At 40.0% G+C, this 19,928-nt stretch overlaps 1 pseudogene; it reads right to left on the bottom strand.

Annotated features, from left to right (window-relative positions):
• The window catches only part of LOC134966838 (C3a anaphylatoxin chemotactic receptor-like), a 31,371-nt pseudogene extending 12,217 nt beyond the window's left edge, over positions 1 to 19,154 (bottom strand).
• Between the last annotated feature and the right edge of the window lie 774 nt (positions 19,155 to 19,928).

The raw sequence follows: 19,928 nt of genomic DNA, 5'->3' as shown, positions 1-19,928 counted from the left end.
GTGTCGGCCACTAGGGTCGCTTAGCTTACTCACACAGCTACCTCATTGCGCCTCTTTTTTTCTTTGCGTCATGTGCTGTTTGGGGAGTGTTTTTTGAAGGGCCATCCTGCGTGACACTGCAGTGCCACTCCTAGATGGGCCAGGTGTTTGTGTCCGCCACTAGGGTCGCTTAGCTTACTCACACAGCTACCTCATTGCGCTTCTTTTTTTCTTTGCGTCATGTGCTGTTTGGGGAGTAGTTTTTTGAAGGGCCAGCCTGTGTGACACTGCAGTGCCACTCCTAGATGGGCCAGGTGTTTGTGTCGGCCACTAGGGTCGCTTAGCTTACTCACACAGCTACCTCATTGCGCCTCTTTTTTTCTTTGCGTCATGTGCTGTTTGGGGAGTGTTTTTTGAAGGGCCATCCTGCGTGACACTGCAGTGCCACTCCTAGATGGGCCAGGTGTTTGTGTCGGCCACTTGGGTCGCTGAGCTTACTCACACAGCTACCTCATTGCGCCTCTTTTTTTTCTTTGCGTCATGTGCTGTTTGGGGACTGGGGAGTAGTTTTTTGAAGGGCCATCCTGCATGACACTGCAGTGACACTCCTAGATGGGCCAGGTGTTTGTGTCGGCCACTAGGGTCGCTTAGCTTACTCACACAGCTACCTCATTGCGCCTCTTTTTTTCTTTGCGTCATGTGCTGTTTGGGGATTGTTTTTTGAAGGGCCATCCTGCGTGACACTGCAGTGCCACTCCTAGATGGGCCAGGTGTTTGTGTCGGCCACTAGGGTCGCTTAGCTTACTCACACAGCTACCTCATTGCGCCTCTTTTTTTCTTTGCGTCATGTGCTGTTTTGGGAGTGTTTTTTGAAGGGCCATCCTGCGTGACACTGCAGTGCCACTCCTAGATGGGCCAGGTGTTTGTGTCGGCCACTAGGGTCGCTTTGCTTACTCACACAGCTACCTCATTGCGCCTCTTTTTTTCTTTGCGTCATGTGCTGTTTGGGGAGTGTTTTTTGAAGGGCCATCCTGCGTGACACTGCAGTGCCACTCCTAGATGGGCCAGGTGTTTGTGTCGGCCACTAGGGTCGCTTAGCTTACTCACACAGCTACCTCATTGCGCCTCTTTTTTTCTTTGCGTCATGTGCTGTTTGGGGAGTGTTTTTTGAAGGGCCATCCTGCGTGACACTGCAGTGCCACTCCTAGATGGGCCAGGTGTTTGTGTCGGCCACTTGGGTCGCTGAGCTTAGTCACACAGCTACCTCATTGCGCCTCTTTTTTTTCTTTGCGTCATGTGCTGTTTGGGGACTGGGGAGTAGTTTTTTGAAGGGCCATCCTGCGTGACACTGCAGTGCCACTCCTAGATGGGCCAGGTGTTTGTGTCGGCCACTAGGGTCGCTTGGCTTACTCACACAGCTACCTCATTGCGCCTCTTTTCTTCTTTGCATCATGTGCTGTTTGGGGAGTGTTTTTTGAAGGGCCATCCTGCGTGACACTGCAGTGCCACTCCTAGATGGGCCAGGTGTTTGTGTCGGCCACTAGGGTCGCTTAGCTTACTTACACAGCTACCTCATTGCGCCTCTTTTTTTCTTTGCGTAATGTGCTGTTTGGGGAGTAGTTTTTTGAAGGGCCAGCCTGCGTGACACTGCAGTGCCACTCCTAGATGGGCCAGGTGTTTGTGTCGGCCACTAGGGTCGCTTAGCTTACTCACACAGCTACCTCATTGCGCCTCTTTTTTTCTTTGCATCATGTGCTGTTTGGGGAGTGTTTTTTGAAGGGCCATCCTGCGTGACACTGCAGTGCCACTCCTAGATGGGCCAGGTGTTTGTGTCGGCCACTAGGGTCGCTTAGCTTACTCACACAGCTACCTCATTGCGCCTCTTTTTTTCTTTGCGTCATGTGCTGTTTGGTGAGTGTTTTTTGAAGGGCCAGCCTGCGTGACACTGCAGTGCCACTACTAGATGGGCCAGGTGTTTGTGTCGGCCACTTGGGTCGCTGAGCTTAGTCATCCAGCGACCTCGGTGCAAATTTTAGGACTAAAAATAATATTGTGAGGTGTAAGGTGTTCAGAATAGACTGAAAATGAGTGTAAATTATGGTTATTGAGGTTAATAATACTATGGGATCAAAATGACCCCCAAATTCAATGTTTTAAGCTGTTTTTTAGGTTTTTTTGAAAAAAACACCCGAATCCAAAACACACCCGAATCCGACAAAAAAAATTCGGTGAGGTTTTGCCAAAACGCGTTCGAACCCAAAACACGGCCGCGGAACCGAACCCAAAACCAAAACACAAAACCCGAAAAATTTCAAGTGCACATCCCTAGTTACCACTGGGTGAAATAATCAGATAACAAGGCCTGGTCTACCACTGCATTGCAGATGATACACAACTGTACCTGCCCATTGCTCCATGTACTGAGAATCCAATATCAACCATAAATGGCTGTCTAGCTGAGCTCTAGTAGTGGATGAGTGACAGTTGGATGCAACTTAATACTGATAAAATATAGGCCCTTATAATAGGACCTCAGCATCACAGGAGAAGACTGCAGCATTAAAGGACAAGACTGCAACATAGCCAACCAATTGGACTTACACTTGGGGATTCAGAATTTCAAACAACTGATCACATGTGCAGAATCTTGACATTGTCCTGGATGGTGGCTTGACACTTAAACATCAGATATCAGCCACAAACAAATTCTCATTTTTTAATGTGAGAAACATGGCGAGAATCAAGCACTAATTTCCTCTGAAGATCTGACAATACAGTACATGCATTTGTATCATCTTAATTAGAATACTGAATGCCCTCTACATTGTTCTCCCAGCAAAAGAATTGCACTGCTTACAGCTGGTACAGAACACAGCTGCCAAGCTGTTAACCAACCAGCCCCACTCCAGCCATATAAACCCCATTCTCTACTCTCTCCACTGGCTACCTGTAAAGTGGCAAATTGTCTTCAAGATTGGTTTACAAACATTCAAAGCACTATGTGACCAGGGCCCAAGGTATGTACCTAAAGTAGCTCTTGATTCCATACTGACTTGCTCAATTATTATGATCTGTAGATGAAGGACTTTTAGCAGTACTTAGAATGTCATGTAATTCATGTGGGTTCGAGCTTCTGAGTCTATGGAACTCTCTTCCCCACACAGTTCTAGAGGCTCCAACTCAAAAACCCCTCAAAAACTGTCTCAAAACTTTCATGTTTACTAAAGCATATCCATATTGTCGCTTTAATATCTCCATGCTCTCTGTATTTTATGAAAAGCTTTTCTGTACTTCATTGTTTCTGTACTCTATTATGTTAATTATGTTAAGTGCCTTAAGTCCTCTCTGATAAAGCTATATAAAGCTATATAAATAAAATTATTATTATGATTATACTGAGGAGGGTGTAGATTGGAAACAGGCTGTGTCTACTCTACCAGCGACTCAACATCGAACACACATCGACTCCTCAAGCAAGCCTGAGTAGCACAGGAGCAGCTATTAAACAGTCACTAAATATTGACCCCATGGCTGCCATGTTTTCATTCACTTTTGTTCACCACACCATCTACAGAGACAATGGAAAAGTCAGCATGTGGGTTTAGTTGTCCACAGCAGTTGTCCATCGCAGGGTGGCTTACAAGGTCAAGAAAATTGTGTCTTGTGACACAGTAATTGACCTTGCCACTCCAAGAAAATGGGGGCAACATGACCCTGTGTCCAGCAACGCCAGCTGATCCCTCACCCAGACTTCCCCCAGACTGCCTCTGCCTGTCAATCAAGCAGAGGCATTAGCATTTCTACAATTCGATCCCAAGACCCATTGTGGACATGCTCAAAATGGGTCCTGCGTGTTCACATTTTCCTGACCATCTGGAAACTGCGGGTTGTATCACATAAGATCCAACATGAATTAGGCCCCCTGTTAGCTTGGACTTCACAGTCATCAGCTCTGGTTAGCTCCAATGCACGTTTCATACAATGAGTACTTTTTCAAGGATGATTGCAGTGGGAGGTAATTTTTTTTAAAAGGAATCCATTAAAACTTGAATACATTAATACCATTGAATCTGACAGCATGTCAGACTTTTAATTGAAGTTTGTTAAGAATAGAAAAAAACTGATTGCTATTGGTTAAAATTTGTTGAAGGAAAAAAAGGAACTGTCTTAGTGCTATGCTACATTTACAGGGCATTGTTTAAGATAGTCAAAATGTTAAAATTATTGCTACATGTATGTGAAAATATAATGTCATGTATGCAATTTTGCTCCATTTTATCTTCCTCTTCTTGTTCTACGAATATATTTACTTCAGTATTGAAACCATTTGGTTTACCATACTTACTGTATTCAGGAACTGTTGTAATATACTCTGGGATGTTAATCCCATATTTATATTATAAACATGTTCTGCTATTCTTGTTATTATTTTTATTTTTGTTTGAGAACAAGTAAAAAATTGATAAAATTATGCTGATTTAAAATGATTGCATATTGGAAGTCTAAATTAATGAGACTGTACTTAGTCCTCCAATTTCTTTCTTCTTACTAACTAAAACAGTTTGTAGCAGAACGTTGTAGGTAAAAAATAAAACTGGCTCTGCTAATAAACAGAAACAGGTCAATACAACAACAGATCTAATGCTTAAAGGCTTCAGCCCACACTAATTGCTACTATACAGTATTTTCAAAACTCAATTTATAATGTACAGTATACAGTATCTTGCACTGGAAAAATGAGCATATTAAAAGTCCTTGCAAATATGAAACCTCTAAGCTCTGTAATTAAGATAGTCTTTATAACTTCTGGAATTAAGTGAAACTGTTGTTCATATTTTATGCAAATTGTACAATGAGCTCCAGTGCCTATTCCAAATATGCAGTAAATTGCAGATACATTGCTGATTATATTTAAATAATTTGCTCTTAGTATAATTTATGAAAAGAGATAGACTAGCCTGATGTAACAGGTCTCCGTGCCCCCCTTCACCCCCCCTTGCCCATCCCCAACAGCTATTCACCAGCACATTCCCTTGCATTTCAGCTGTCATGATTAACAGGTTCTCCTTCATGTTAGCTGCTTCTGGTTGAGTGCTGGTGGACTTCCTCGATAGGCCACCTGACACAGAAGCAAGCCATGCCCCCCCCCATGAGGCAGATCTGGTAGCTGGATCCCCTTATGCTTTTTTTGCAGCATTATTGGCCACAGTGCCACATTCTCTGTTTCCTGGTACCCTCCCCCAGTGCCTATCATGCTGCCAATCCGTACTGAGTGGACAGTAAGGCAGCACACTCCACCCCTCCTCTAGAGATACTAGCACCCATTGGGGGAAATGTTAGAAACCAGCCCCTCACCTTATGTGTTGCCAGCTGAAGCGGCCCCCCTTCCTCTCTGCCAGTGTCTGTGTCCCTCCATTATCTGCCCAAGATATGGTTACTTTCCCATTTCTCTGCTCAGCATCTGCCCCCTCTCTTCTCTATGCCCAGCATCTGTGTCCCCCTCTCTCTGTCCAGTATCTGATTGTCTTCCTCCCCTTTTTGTCTCCTTGTACCCCATCTATCATATCAATAATCCATCTTTCTTCCACCATTTTCCAACAACACCCACTTTTCCCTTGTTACATTCACAACTCACTGTTCCTCTTACTTCCACCTTCTCATACCTCCCCTTTCTTTTTCCTCTTCTGCTCTCTTCACACTTTACATCCCTACTAATGTGGTCATTATGTGTATAAGGGGCAATACAACTATGGGAATTATGTATAAGGGGCACTACTGTGGGTGTTGTGTATAAGGGGCACTACTGTGGACATTGTGTATAAAGGGTGCTACTTAGGGCTTTTTTTATAAGAGGCACTACTGTGTGATATAATGTGAATATGGGACAGTATTATGTGGTATAATGTGAATCAGGGGCACTACGTGCAGTGTAATGTGAATAAGATTGTGCTACTTTGTGGTGTTATTGAATTGGGGGTATTATAGTGTGGCCATACCCCTTCCTTGTGAGGCTACACCCCCTATTTGCACCTTCAGCGTGCACTGTCACTTTTTTATATATGTGATGTAGGGCACAAGTTTATAGTTTGCAGGGAGTCACTGAACAACCTAGTACCGGCCATGGTAAAACAGTTTAAATCCATACAATATTTCTGACACTTCTATCCCCTTCCCTGTTCCCTGTGGTGCAAATCCTTTCATTTTCTTCTGGACCTGCCAGTGCTACATACAATACATTGGTGCACCAACAAGGAGATGTACTTTTAGGGGTCCTGAAGTGTAGTTCTTCTTACCAAATTCTCTTTAGCTGTCAGCATCTTACAGTGTAAGGAAGTGTTGGAGCTACAGTCTTCTCCAAAGCTGTTGTTCACTTTTTTCATCTGGACTTGGTACATTTTGGTTACTGATGAGTTTGTGCAGTTGCCTAAACGTTTCACCTGGATTAAAAGCTTTATTGGAACTAGCCACTAACTTCACAGGAATCTGCTATATACCATAAGCTTTAAATGCCTTAATTGGTCTATAAAATCTTTAATTGGTAATAAATTAAAACACAGATTTTAGTTCATTTTTTGTTTTCTTGCTACTTAATTCAGTTATAAGAACCTATTAGTAAGTCTTTGTTAAAATGTTTCTCAGATGGTGCTTTCTTTATCCTAGGGCAGTTGGTCCATTTAATATATTTAGCAGACCTCATATTCATATAATTGCTGCTATAATTTTTTTATATTATGTGTAATTCAGCTTGTTCATTCATTGGGACTAGTTATCATTTTCGGGGGACCCCCACTTCATCTGTTTGAAATTATCCAATTTTTCAATTTCTTATACATGAAAGACTGCACAGATCCTATTGATCTTTCCTCTGATTGAAATTTTCTGAAGCAGATCATGTGGATTTTAAAGTGACAGAAGGGCTTCAAAGCCAATGGCCATCACTGGCTGATGTTTACATGACACTCAAAGCCGATGTTGCTGCTACAGTAAACCTTAGAAAATAAACCATTGTTGGTTATGAATTGAATCAAAAACTGATACCTACTAAATTTACGTCATACAGGTACAGCCAGTTTACAAATAAAAAAGTTTAAGAATTTGCAAAAATTTTACTTTTGAACAAACTTCTTAAAAACTTGAACAAACTTTTGTAATGTCATTTTGTTTTTAACACTCAAATTGTATATTTTGTAGCTTTTAAATTACTTTTTTGTTTGAACCATTTATCAAAGATTTATTATTTGATTTCCTAATAAAAATAATAATAAAATAAGTCAAACCTGCAAATTAATTTGTGAAAAATGTGCAACATAGAAAATGTTAAAAATATTTAATTGTGATAAATCATACATAGTTATGAAAAAAATGTGTACATAGTAAAATAACTTTATCTACAGTATATAAATTAATATGCTTACCCAGTACACTTATATGTATGAGTTTCTTGGTTTACTTTTATCCTACAAACACATGAATAATGTAAAGTTTAGTAAGTACTGTATTTTAAAGGTATTAAATAAGCATAAAAATCAAAATACATTTTACTGTTCACTAAAATTGTTAAAAGTTAGTATATAACATCCACTTAAACAAAGAAATAAAAAAATGAATTACAATCAACTACTCAGTTGTATTTTATAGATGTAATTTGCCACCTGTCTCAATATATAGAAATAACAAATGCAAATAGTGTAATAACAAATGCAAATAGCTGGCTTTAATGTGAACTGATCACTTTTACATAAATGGTCCACTCAGGGCCACACTTACATTCTTGTAATTGGTGAAAACACAGCACACTGCAGTGTGCCAAGGTTAGAGGGTTGTGCAAAAATCTTTTTCAATTTTGCTCCTAAAATGCTATTTGCTTTGTTCTAATGAATTAAATGAATAATGAGAATCAGGGCTGTATTTGTTATATGTAAAACTTTGGTGTGCTTAATACTTCTTTTAAGTTTGAGAAAGTGCATCTAGAAATGTGGAAGATGGGAAATAGCCCCATTAAAAATATAAGAAAATACATGATAATCAACTCCTAAATAATGTTATTTGCTCTTCCACTAATCAAGAATTACCCTCTCTGCATTGCTCCGTAAAATGGAATATATTTTTTTAAGTACTCCACACACCTATAGTAGGTATAGTACAAAGGTGCAGCTACAATATATTTTGCAGTATAAGTCCTCAATCCAATGCCTCCCATAGGCCTATAAAAATGTTTAGCCCTTGGCATACTATATGTCATTAACTAAAAATTATCACTAATGTGTTTCGGTGAACCAGTGAAAATCAAGGCATGTGATGTTATCCAAGAGCTCTTGTGCTGTCTTGTACTTTATAAAGTATCATTACTGTAGGTTTAATGATGTCAGTATTTCTTTAAACAAGTTTCACTACAGAAAATTACTTTTGGTACACAGCAAAACAGTCATACTGTTAAGAGCCGTTGTGGCTCATGGCTGTAGCAGATCTGGTCATTGCCAGGTGACCAGGACGCCACGTCATGCAAGTTGCACTGTCTGATGGTCCCTACAGCTGTTAGGCTGCACTGATTCCTGGTCCTGGCTGTTACCAAGCAGCCAGCATGCCTCTGTCTGTATCTCTTTGATCATTAAGGGAGCTGGTCTGCCTGGTTCTCTGCAGTTGTTCCCTGTTCCTGATAAATGGCATCCAGCCCTGCACAACCTTGCTGGTGTTAGTTTCTGTGTCCAGTTGTCAGTTCCTGTTTTCAGTAACCTAGTCTATGGTTGGAAGCTTTGTCAGCAAGTACCTGTTTCTGAACAGTTCCTGCCTTGCCTAACCATGTTCCTAAAGAGTCTCTCAGATATTGCTATTGTGCTATTGTAGTAGAAAATAATCCCTTTCTTGGCGCTGCACAAAAAAGCTGCAATTAAAAGTACTGAATAGACCACCAATCTATTAAAACTTGCAAGAAAGAAAAGGTACTCTCACTTTTGCGCTTAATGTCCCAGAAGTCCAAGTTTGTCCCAGTGGACAGATGTCATCCAATCAATATAAAAAATAAAAATAGAAATACAACATAGTGTAATCCTGCAACAAAGATGGATGTTTCACCGCTGTGTGACACGTAGGATGAAGGTGTTGGGATAGTCCCAGATAGGAAGTTTATACATCCACCTCTTTTTTTAAAGGCACCACGTGTGGTATGCAGGAATTAAGGTGATGAACTCTTACATCTATGCTTACTTCCATAAGCGTGTTGAAGGCACATAAAGGTTTCTTTAGTGATCTTCAAGACTCCCCTCACACAAATGGATGAACCCCGTTGTTTCTCGCACCAAATCAAAAAGCCAGAGATATAATCCAATTAGGAAAACAACACTCCTTTTATTAGAGTAGAATAAAATGGGAAGCAAAAACAGTCATACCATATGGGGAACAAGAAAGTTGGTATTCAGCTAGCAGCAAAAGATCCGGATATCAATTACTGATATATCCCCACTATGGATAGGCTGGTCTGCGACCCACCAAATACACTGTGTCGACGCGTTTCGACGCTATGCAGCGTCTTTTTCAAGATTCACAGTGTAACACACCTGGAGCACAGCGTGTCCTGTCTGATCTCCTCCAAAGCTATTGTACCTTGTCCTGGCTGCTAAATGGTTTGCTGTGTGCTAAGTGAATACATTATTTCTGTGGATCTTACCTGTGCTCTGCTGGGATCCTTGACTAATTACCACTGCTATCTGACATTAGAATTCTGTGTAAACTCTGCATATAATTTACTGTGTAAACCGGTTTCTTGTTATTACTCTGCTGCTGTAATAAAAGTACTGATTATATCTCTATGATGGGGATGTTTGTTCCTAGAGGTCCCACTTACTGGAGGTAGCACCACAGGCTCCCCCCTTCCCCTGCTGTCCACTCTATATGAGTAGCTGGCATTTTTTTACCCAGAGAGGAAAGGGAGTGTGACTTGTGAACAGGGGAGTGTAGCTACATGAGACCAAGGAGGGCTGCTGTCAGAGAGAATGATGGTGCTGCTGCATGTCCCTGGTCAGCCAGAGAGTGACAGAACTATTTTGCCACTTATGACAAAAGCATGTGTGTGTAGTGTTTGTGTGTTTGTGTGGGCAGTAGAGGACACAGTATACTATGTGAAGGGATGAAGGGGTCAGAAGATGAGAGCTGAGGAAAAGAGGAAAGGACACAAAAGAAGAAAATAAAAGCAATAAAGCAGGTAAGGATGATAAACAAACAAAAGAGTGAAAACTACAATATAGTAAACAGATCAGACAGATAGAAAAATGGGAAAGCATTGACAAGCAATACGTCACTGGGGTGACTTGAAGAAGAGGGTGCAGTCAGAGGACAGATATGATTATATGCTTATATGCATCAGTTGTATTATCCCAGAATGTGCAGTTAGTGGGATATGATAATGAAGTCTCTAATGTTGCTTGTACTGTGCTTTAAGCACTGAATGTTACACTAGTGTACTTTAATGCTAGAAGAATAACCTATTTTGGACAAAATCAGATAAAGTAATAGCACTAGAATCGACAGTTGCAGAAATATAGTCAGAAACTTCTAAACAATTTTCTCTTTTAGAGGGTTGTGCACACCTGAATGGAGCAACACTTGAATTCCTCCCATAGAGCTGAGGAGCAGCATTAACCTTTTATTATATAGGATACTGTAATTCATTCTTCAGTTTCCACAAACTAATTTAAAATTGTCTTGGAAATTATACATTTAATCATAGAATCTTAAGAAGAATATGTGGCTACCAACATTTAAAAGAATAACTCACTTACAGCTATATTATTGCACTGAGTTAACTAGAATGCACCCAAGTTAACATAAGGTTCATACTGTATATATAATATCTTTCACAATAATCAGTTTCTAGATTGTATCACAAACATATACAGGAGAATAAGGACATTATTTGTCTTAAGATGGTTTATAACTAACTTTCTCTTACGTTCTAGAGGATGCTGGGGTCCATTTTAGTACCATGGGGTATAGATGGTTCCGCAGGAGCCGTCGGCACTTTAAGACTTTTCAACAGTGTGAACTGGCTCCTCCCTCTATGCCCCTCCTCCAGACCTCAGTTTAGAAAATGTGCTCACGAGACTGGATGCACACTAGTGGAGCTCTACAGAGCTTTGCTGGGAAAAAACTTTCTTAGGTTTTTTGTTTTACAGGGAAGCTGCTGGCAACAGCTTCCCTGCTTCGTGGGACTTAGAGGGGGAAGTACTGTAGGAACCAACTTCTCAACTAGTTATTAATTCTGCTTCCACTGACAGGACACCATTAGCTCCTGAAGGGTACTGAACACAGCCCAAGCCTGGCCAGCATTCACTCCCACAGCACTGCCGCTACCCCCTAACAGAGACAGAAGTCAAAAGGCTGGTGAGTATATTACCGGAGTCCTGCAGAGAGGAAATCCTCTGGTCATTGTTGGTGGCATACAGGTACATGCGCAGCAGCGGGACGCTGCGCGCCATGTCTCTCAGCACAAGGGTGCAGAGCCCAGGGGGGGCGCACTCTGAGGGCATGTTTTAAAACCTCTCTCTCACTGGCAAAAAAGGTACATACATGTACAACCACTGATGTGCCATCCCCAGCGAGTATAAATATTACATTGCTGAGGCTGAAGGGCGGGGCTTCTCCTCAGACTTGCCAAAACACTCACTGGGTGCCATTTTATCATGCAGAAACTCCAGTGTGAAGCTCCTGAATGCTGTTTCTCCTCATGACAATGCTGATACAAGTACAGGGTGTTATAGAAGGGTCAGAGAGTGTTCATTATAATTAGGTCCGTGGGCCTATTATTGGTATATGCACTGTAAGTTGGTAATATTTCCACAATAAGGCACAGTGTGTGGACTGGCAAATCTCTCTGTGTCTCTCTGACAGACTTTAGAGTGTGTCTGTCCCCAATAGCTCCCCTGTGTGATAGGGGTGTGTGTGTGTGTGTGTGTGTGTGTGTGTGTGTGTGTGTGTGTACACAAGTGTGTAACATGTCAGACATTGGGGAGGGTTCTTCCCAGGAAGAACCCATTTTAGATGCACAAGAGGGTAATATGGTGGCTCTTCCCTCTCAGAAGGAGCCAGAGTGGGTGAGAATGTTGCAGAAGAATATGGCAATACTTGAACTACTCTGAACAGTAGACTAAATATTGGAGGCAGTCTGTGGAGGATGCACTGTTTACCGACTCCTTCATATCATCCACTCAGGTCCCAGAAAAGGTCTTTGGCCCAGATAATGCAAGGGGACACAGACACAGATTCCGATTCCAACACTGGGGATTTGAGAGGGGTAGACCCCAAATTAGCCAAAAGCATAATATGTATGATAGTTGCTATAAAGAAGTGTTGGAGTTTCCTGAAACAACACTGGTCCCAGAGGAAAAGGATTATTTTAAATTAAATAAAAAGCAGGTTGGGACTTTTCCTCCTTCAAAGTATTTGAATGCGTTCTTTGAGGAATCCCGGGCTTTCCTTGAAAAGAAATTTACCCTTTCCCGAATGATATGTGTAGCGTACCCTTTCCCTGAGGAAGACAGGCTCAAATGGGAGACATCCCCAATGATAGACACCTCAGTTTCTCGGCTGTCTAAGAAAATAGAGGCTGACCTGTCCCTGGTCAGCCTCTTTAAAATATCCAGCTGACCGTAAATTAGAAACAACCCTAAAATCCATATATACGGCTAACGAAACGGTGCTCAGGCCCACCATTGCTTGTGCGTGGGTAGGTAACGCTGTGGAAAAATGGTCTGACAACTTGCTTGTTAACATAGACAAAGTTGCCAGGGATGAAATAGTCCTAACTTTCGACCATATCAAAGATGCTGCAGGTTACTTAGTTGAAGCTATGAAGGATATTGGGTTGCTGAGTTCAAGATCCTCCGCTATGGCGATTTCAGCCGCAGGGCGCTGTGGATCTACCAATGGAATGCTGATGCAGAATCAAAAAATAATATTGAGGTGCTTCCTTACAATGGAGAAGCCCTCTTTGGAGACAAGCTGGATGCCATGATTTCAACAAATGCATTAGGCAAGTCAGTATTTCTGCCTTCAGCAGCTGCTCCACCTAGGAAAGGATTTCATTCTCATACGATGCAATCCTTTCGGCCCAACAAGTCCAAAAAGGCAAAGGGTACCCCCTTCTTCACAGTAAGAGGTCGAGGAAGAAGTAAAAGATCTACAACACCATCAGGCTCGCAGGAGCAGAAGTCAACAGCTACTTCTTCTAAAACCACAGCATGACGCTGGGGCTCCCCTGCGGGAGTACGGTCGGTGGGGGCACATATACTGTCTTTCAGCCAGGTCTGGGTTCACTCAGATCTGGATTCTTGGGTATTGCAGATAGTATCCCAAGGGTACAAACTGGAATTTCAGGACTTTCCCCATGTCGATTTTTCAAAGCAGCCTTACCAGCTTCTGTTCAGGACAGAGCAAAAGTGCTGAACGCAATACAGAAATTTTGTCAAGACAACGTAATTTCCTTAGTTCCTGTGTCACAACAGGAAAAAGGGTTTTATTCAAGCCTGTTTGTAGTGCCGAAACCGGATGGCTAAGTCAGACCGATTTTAAACCTAAAAACTTTGAACCTTTATTTGAAAAGGTTCAAATTCAAGATGGAATCCTAAGAGCGGTGATCTCCAGCTTGGAGGAAAAGGAATTTCTGGTATCTATGGACATCAAAGATGCTTATTTACATGTTCCCATCTGCCCGACGCATCAGGCATACCTGAGGTTTGTGATGCAGCAATGCCACTATCAGTTCCAAACATTGCCTTTTGGGCTCTCCACGGCTCCAGGAATATTCACCAAGGTGATGGCGGAGATGATGGTTCTTCTTCGCAAGAAAGGAGTCAAAGTCATCCCATACTTGGACGATTTCCTCATAAAAGTGAGATCCAGGGAGAAACTAGTGCAGAACATTGCACTTTACCTGACGGTGCTTCAACAGCACGGTTGGATCATAAACCTTCAAAAATCACAATTGGAACCCACAATGAGGTTATCATTTCTGCAAAAAAAGAAAAAAGAATGTCTCTTTGTTGGCGCACAGAAGATTATTAAAAATTAACCTTTAATAAATTCTTTAAAATTGTTGTCTAACCACGAAATAAGACACTACAATACATTTAGGTGATACAATTAACAAATCGTGAATATATTAAATTGATCGAAATCAAGGCTCACTACCTGTGTTGTGTCTTTATTAATCCAGTTTGAATATATCTTAAACAAACTATAATCCATTTGTGCACTTCAATATTTAGCTAATTAGCTATTAATTGACCAACGATTAAATCGATATTGAGATGATGATTATTATGTAATATTTATTAGGATTTTATGAATAGTTTTCTTGCATGCAATAGTGTGCTGAACTCACTCAACTACTGGCTTTTAATAAAAAGCTATCCAATATACCAGGCTACTGATTTTTATCAAAGTTATCCAGCATACCATGTATTTATCAATGATTTGGGATGTCTCTCAATATGGCATCTCTTCAATAGTAGCTTCCTTTGTTACAAATTAGTGTATTTCAACTTACCATAGTAACTATAATTGTTGCAATAGAATGAAATGCAGCGATTAAGGAAAGCCTTTCAAAAGGGAACACTACATGTGTCTCCCTGTGAAAGCAGCTATTTGTAAATAAGCTAGCTTATCAATTATTGCATGAGAAATAGCAGCATGTAAATACATGCTGAGTATTGCATGAATAGTGTATGCATATAAAGATATTTAATAAATCAACTTATTAATTTACAAATATTGCACATCTGTGCACATTATAGTTATTATGAACTGTGTATTATTTATTTGTATATTCCCACTAAATTAATTATATGCATGCGTTAAACATGTGTTCATATATTTAGATGGGACTATTAGTAGTCACCGCAGTAGGGACTGTGTTTGTTACCATAAATGTCATATAACTATTAAATGTGGATGCTGGCTTGAGTTTAGGGTCTATAAAGGTCCAAATTTTGGCCTTGTCCATTTTCTTTCAGAAACAGTTGGCTTCCCTTCCTGAGATCCAGTCGTTCGTGAAGGGGGTTCTTCGCTTCCAACCTCCCTTTGTGCCTCCTGCGGCACCATGGGATCTTAATGTGGTGTTGCAGTTCCTTAAATTAGACTGGTTTGAGCCTCTACAAGAGGCAGAGTTGAAATTTCTCACTTGGAAAGTGGTCATGCTGTTGGCCCTGGCCTCAGGCAGACGAGTGTCTGAATTGGGGCTCTGTTACAAAAGAGTCCTTATTTGATTTTTCATGAAGATAGAGCTGAACTGCGGACGTGTCAGCATTTTCTTCCAAAGGTTGTGTCTTATTTCCATATTAACCAACCTGTTTCAAAGTCCTTGGATGTCATCAGAGCATTGAGGACTTATGTTGCAAGAACAGCTCGGATAAGGAAAACAAAATCTTTGTTTGTCCTCAATGACCCCAACAAAATTGGGGGTCCTGCTTATAAGCAGACTATTGTGCGCTGGATCAGAGGTAACATTCAGCACGCTTATTCCACGGCAGGATTGCTGTTACCGAGTTCGGTAAAGGCCCACTCTACAAGGAAAGTGGGTTCTTCCTGGACGGCTGCCTGGGGTGTCTCAGCATTGCAAATTTGCTGAGCAGCTACTTGGTCAGGGGCAAACACGTTTGCTAAGTTTTACAGGTTTGACACCTTGGCTGCTGATGACCTTCAGTTTGGTCAGTCAGTTCTGCAGGAACATTAGCACTTTCCCGCCCGTACTGGGAGCTTTGCTACATCCCCATGGTACTTAAATGGACCCCAGTATCCTTTAGGACATAAGAGAAAATAGGATTGTAATTACCTACTGGTAAATCCTTTTCTCGTAGTCCGTAGAGGATGCTGGGCGCCCGCCCAGTGCTCATTTTTCCTGCATATTACGTTTTGTCTTTTTACACAGGTTCTCATGTGTTAAGATGTTTTACAGCAGTTGCTGTTACGTTATGCATGCACGTTAGCATGGGTTATATTAAAGGCCATGTTAGGCGACATGTTTTTGGTATGGTGTGAGCTGGTGTAAATTTCACCACTAGTTTAATGTAAATTCTTCTCTTGAAGTTGTCCGTCTCCTCGGGCACAGTTCCTATACTCAGGTCTGGAGAAGGAGCATATAGGGAGGAGCCAGTTCACACTGTTGAAAAGTCTTAAAGTGCCGAAGGCTCCTGCGGAACTGTCTATACCCCATGGTACTAAAATGGACCCCAGCGTCCTCTACGGACTATGAGAAAAGGATTTAGTGGTAGGTAATTAAAATCCTATTATTATCAATAGTTAGTTAATCATTTGTACTAGTGAACAACAATGTGAGATGGACATACTGTATTGGAAATCTCCTGAGTAGGATTAGTTGCAGTACAATTATCTCTCTATACATTATTTAAAGCTGTATAGAGCATGTATAGTATGAATTAAATTAAATTCTATTTAGAATTCTGACAACTGCTTAAGTAAGTAATTTAAATTATACATGTCTAATTATCTATATACTGTATAAATATACTGTATGTATACGAATTGTCCAAAAATACATAGAAAACAACAAAGGTAAAAGAGTTATTAATACACTTATATTAAAAATTAAAATCAAGGTTGCAGTACCCAGATTAGTTACAGTATAGAGTAGATGAGAGCTACATACTATATAGCAAATTATGTTATCACTTAACATAATTTGTGTTCCTGAAATATAAGACTTCTATATTCACAATCAATTCTCAAAGTCTAAAATTAATTTCCAAATAAATGAACGCAGGTATGTAGCCTTCTACTTTAACCACAATCATATGCATTGTCTTTTATGCTTTTTCGCATATATATTCCATTAATATTTCTGTGCATATGCATTATGTATTATTCATTCTTCTGTCATATTCCATACACAGTCATGTGCATTATGGCTCAGTGTTTCTTAGCTGAAAGAATGTAGCCCTATCTATATGGGGCACAAGTTATGTCATAGCTTTTCTTATTGATAAGTTATTGCGTGAGTGATACTAAATTGAGTTGAACCTTTAGAGGTCTAGTTACTGAAATATATAGTGGAGGGAATTCAATTATTTGAAAAATCGATTGGGTGTTGGTTTTCTTTTTTGTCTATTGGATAGGAAAAACAGACACCCAACTGACTTTTCAAACAATTGAATATCCCCCACTGTCTTCTTACCACAATAGTGAATTCTCTTTAGCTGCTCAAATCTCATGGTGTGAGGTAGTGTCGGAGTTGCAGGCTGTACAATTGCCTACATGTTTCATCTGGCTTACCAGCTTCAGCAGAAATAATTTCACACTGCACAGGAGCCTTCATTATACCCAGAGGTGGATTTCCCACACTGCAGTGCAAGCAGCCACCTAATGCCTGCCTGCCACTAGTGTTTTTTGTTCTTCTTAGCAACTGTAGGGAGAACAATCATTGTGAGCAGTACCTCTGTCTGTCTGTGCCTGTGTGTGACCAATACTAAGGGGTATATTCAATTAGCAGTGATAACTGACTTTTCAAGTGAAACGCAATTACAGCCTATTCAATTATCCTGGAAAATTTATCGGTGATCATTTTTTCACTAATTTCACTTCACCTTCTCTGAAGCAGGTGAAAAGTTGGGAAAAGTCACTATTTTAAGGTAAAAATGTTTGGATATGGTACAGAACTCCTGGGACACCCCCCTTAATGACTAATTAGGCACGTTGAAGTTTTTAATTATTTTTAATTGGCCAATAATGACATGTCATTTTTAGGGTGAAAAAGTAAAAAGTGATGGAAATTGGGGTTCAAGGTATGGGACAGGTATATTGGGGTGCTTTATGAGTGGGACAGGTGTTTTTTAGGCTTGCAGATGGGAGTAATCAGTCTGTTTACACTTTTTTTTAAAGTACCCTAAAATGACCCAAATATATACTTATACCCATTTTCATGTACCCCAAATTTAATGAGAGCATTTATTTTGCTCAAAAAAACTTGCTTTCTATCATTTTTTTACATTTTTAAAAAAATGCATATAACAGCCATTTCACGCAATTTAAGTCCCCAAAAACTCTCTAATGTGATCTCTAATACACTTCTCTTCTGTTTTCCTATGTTAGTTTAGCATTTTTTGGGGTACAGGCTGATTTCCCCATTTTCACCTGCACTTTTCACTGCAAGAATTTTCACGTGAAACCCGGTCGGAATTGAATAGGTCGAAAAACGGAGCGTTTTCGCTGCAATTTTCGGCCGATTGCCGCAAAAAATTTTCGGACGGAAAATTGCCGCAAATTTGCGGATAATTGAATACCCTAGTAAATTTCATTTTCAATTGAATAAATCTTTTGTTAAAATGTTTCTCAGTTGGTGTTTTTTTATGGGGGGAGAAGTTATCAATTTTTATATATTCTGTAGAGCTCCTAATCATATAATTGCTTATTTAATGGGTACTTCAGCTCAATCATTTTTCATGATCATTAATGCAAACAAAAAATAATAATAATTAAATTATAAATGGGGGTATATAGCCATGAGGCCCATATATTTAAAAATCTGCAATACCTGTATATAATAATAGTGCATTATGAACCATTAATAGAAATAATGTGAGCATCTTCTTCTTTTACCTGTATGTGATACAATCCAGAAACAATTTTTTGCAGAGCAAACAGTATGTAGTCATGTATATATGAAGTTATAACACTTACAAGGGTGAGTGACTTTTCCTTTCAAATCCTAGCAGCCAAATATTCTTCTGGTATAATTTTGAAAGGAAATTTATTTTAACAAAGGAGAAATGATTTAAATATATGAGCTCTGCAGAATAAATTAATTTGACCAATTACCCCAGGTTAAATAAAGACACTAATTTAGAAACAGTTTAGTTTATTAATCTGGCTCTTTTAATTAGATTAAGAAACCAGAATAATAGAAAATATGAAATAGTAGCTGTAAAATTAGTTACCTAAAAAATTAAAGCCATTAAGACTAATTGAGTAATTTAAAGTTTAAGGTAGAAAGAGGAATCATCTGCAATATGAACCTATCTGTGGTGAAGCTCACAACCCTAGGGTAGGTTATTTCACAAAATCACCTGACCACTCTCCATCCAGCTAAAGACAATCCACTTCTTTTCTAAAAAGACTGATACTTCAGAACTGGTCTGCATAAGGTAGGAGACAAACAGGGCTTCACTCATCATTTACCAGTAAGCAACTGTGAAAATTCCATATAGAGTGTGCTACGTTCATTTAGACGTTACTGTGTATGAATTACAATTCTATTGTGTGTACAGTATGCACACGAATCTTACCAGAATATGATTTACCAGACAAGCATAAAAGACTGAAAATGTTGGATAGTTACCTGTATTCTCTGCTTTGGAAATTCGTTTTAGACTTTAGAACTTATTGTGAATACTGTAGTATATTTGTTTGGTGAAAACAAATGATTTTAAGAGATCTATATCTACAGTATTTGCTCATTTGTAATAAGCCTGGATTCTACTGCCTTAACGTTATGCTTTATATTCAGAACTCATGTTATGACATAATATTATATTAGTAAGTGAGACCAGGCCACTATCAGGATTGTTTTAGTATATTGTTTGTCAGTGTTGTGATTGCCGGTATTTCATCTGTCGGCATGTGTGCTGGGATTACTCTGTTAATATTGTATTGGTGTCGGTATTTTGACTACCAGGATTGTGTTAGTATCGGTATTATGTTTGTCAGTCATGTGATTGCAGGTATTCCATCTGTCAGCATGAGTGCTGGGATTATTCTTTGTCGGTATTGTATTGGTGTCTGTATTTTGACTATTGGGATTGTGTTAGTGTTGGTATATTGTTTGTCTGTATTGCATTGGTTTTGGTATTTTGTCTATCGGGATTGTGTTAGTGTAGGTATATTGGCCCTCATTCCGAGTTGTTCGCTCGCTAGCTGCTTTTAGCAGCCATGCAAATTCTAAACCG

Source organism: Pseudophryne corroboree, chromosome 10 (assembly GCF_028390025.1).
Source record: "Pseudophryne corroboree isolate aPseCor3 chromosome 10, aPseCor3.hap2, whole genome shotgun sequence".
NCBI classification, from domain to species: domain Eukaryota; kingdom Metazoa; phylum Chordata; class Amphibia; order Anura; family Myobatrachidae; genus Pseudophryne; species Pseudophryne corroboree.
The sequence above is the reverse complement of the archived record's forward strand: the minus strand, read 5'-3'. Positions and strand labels throughout refer to the sequence as shown.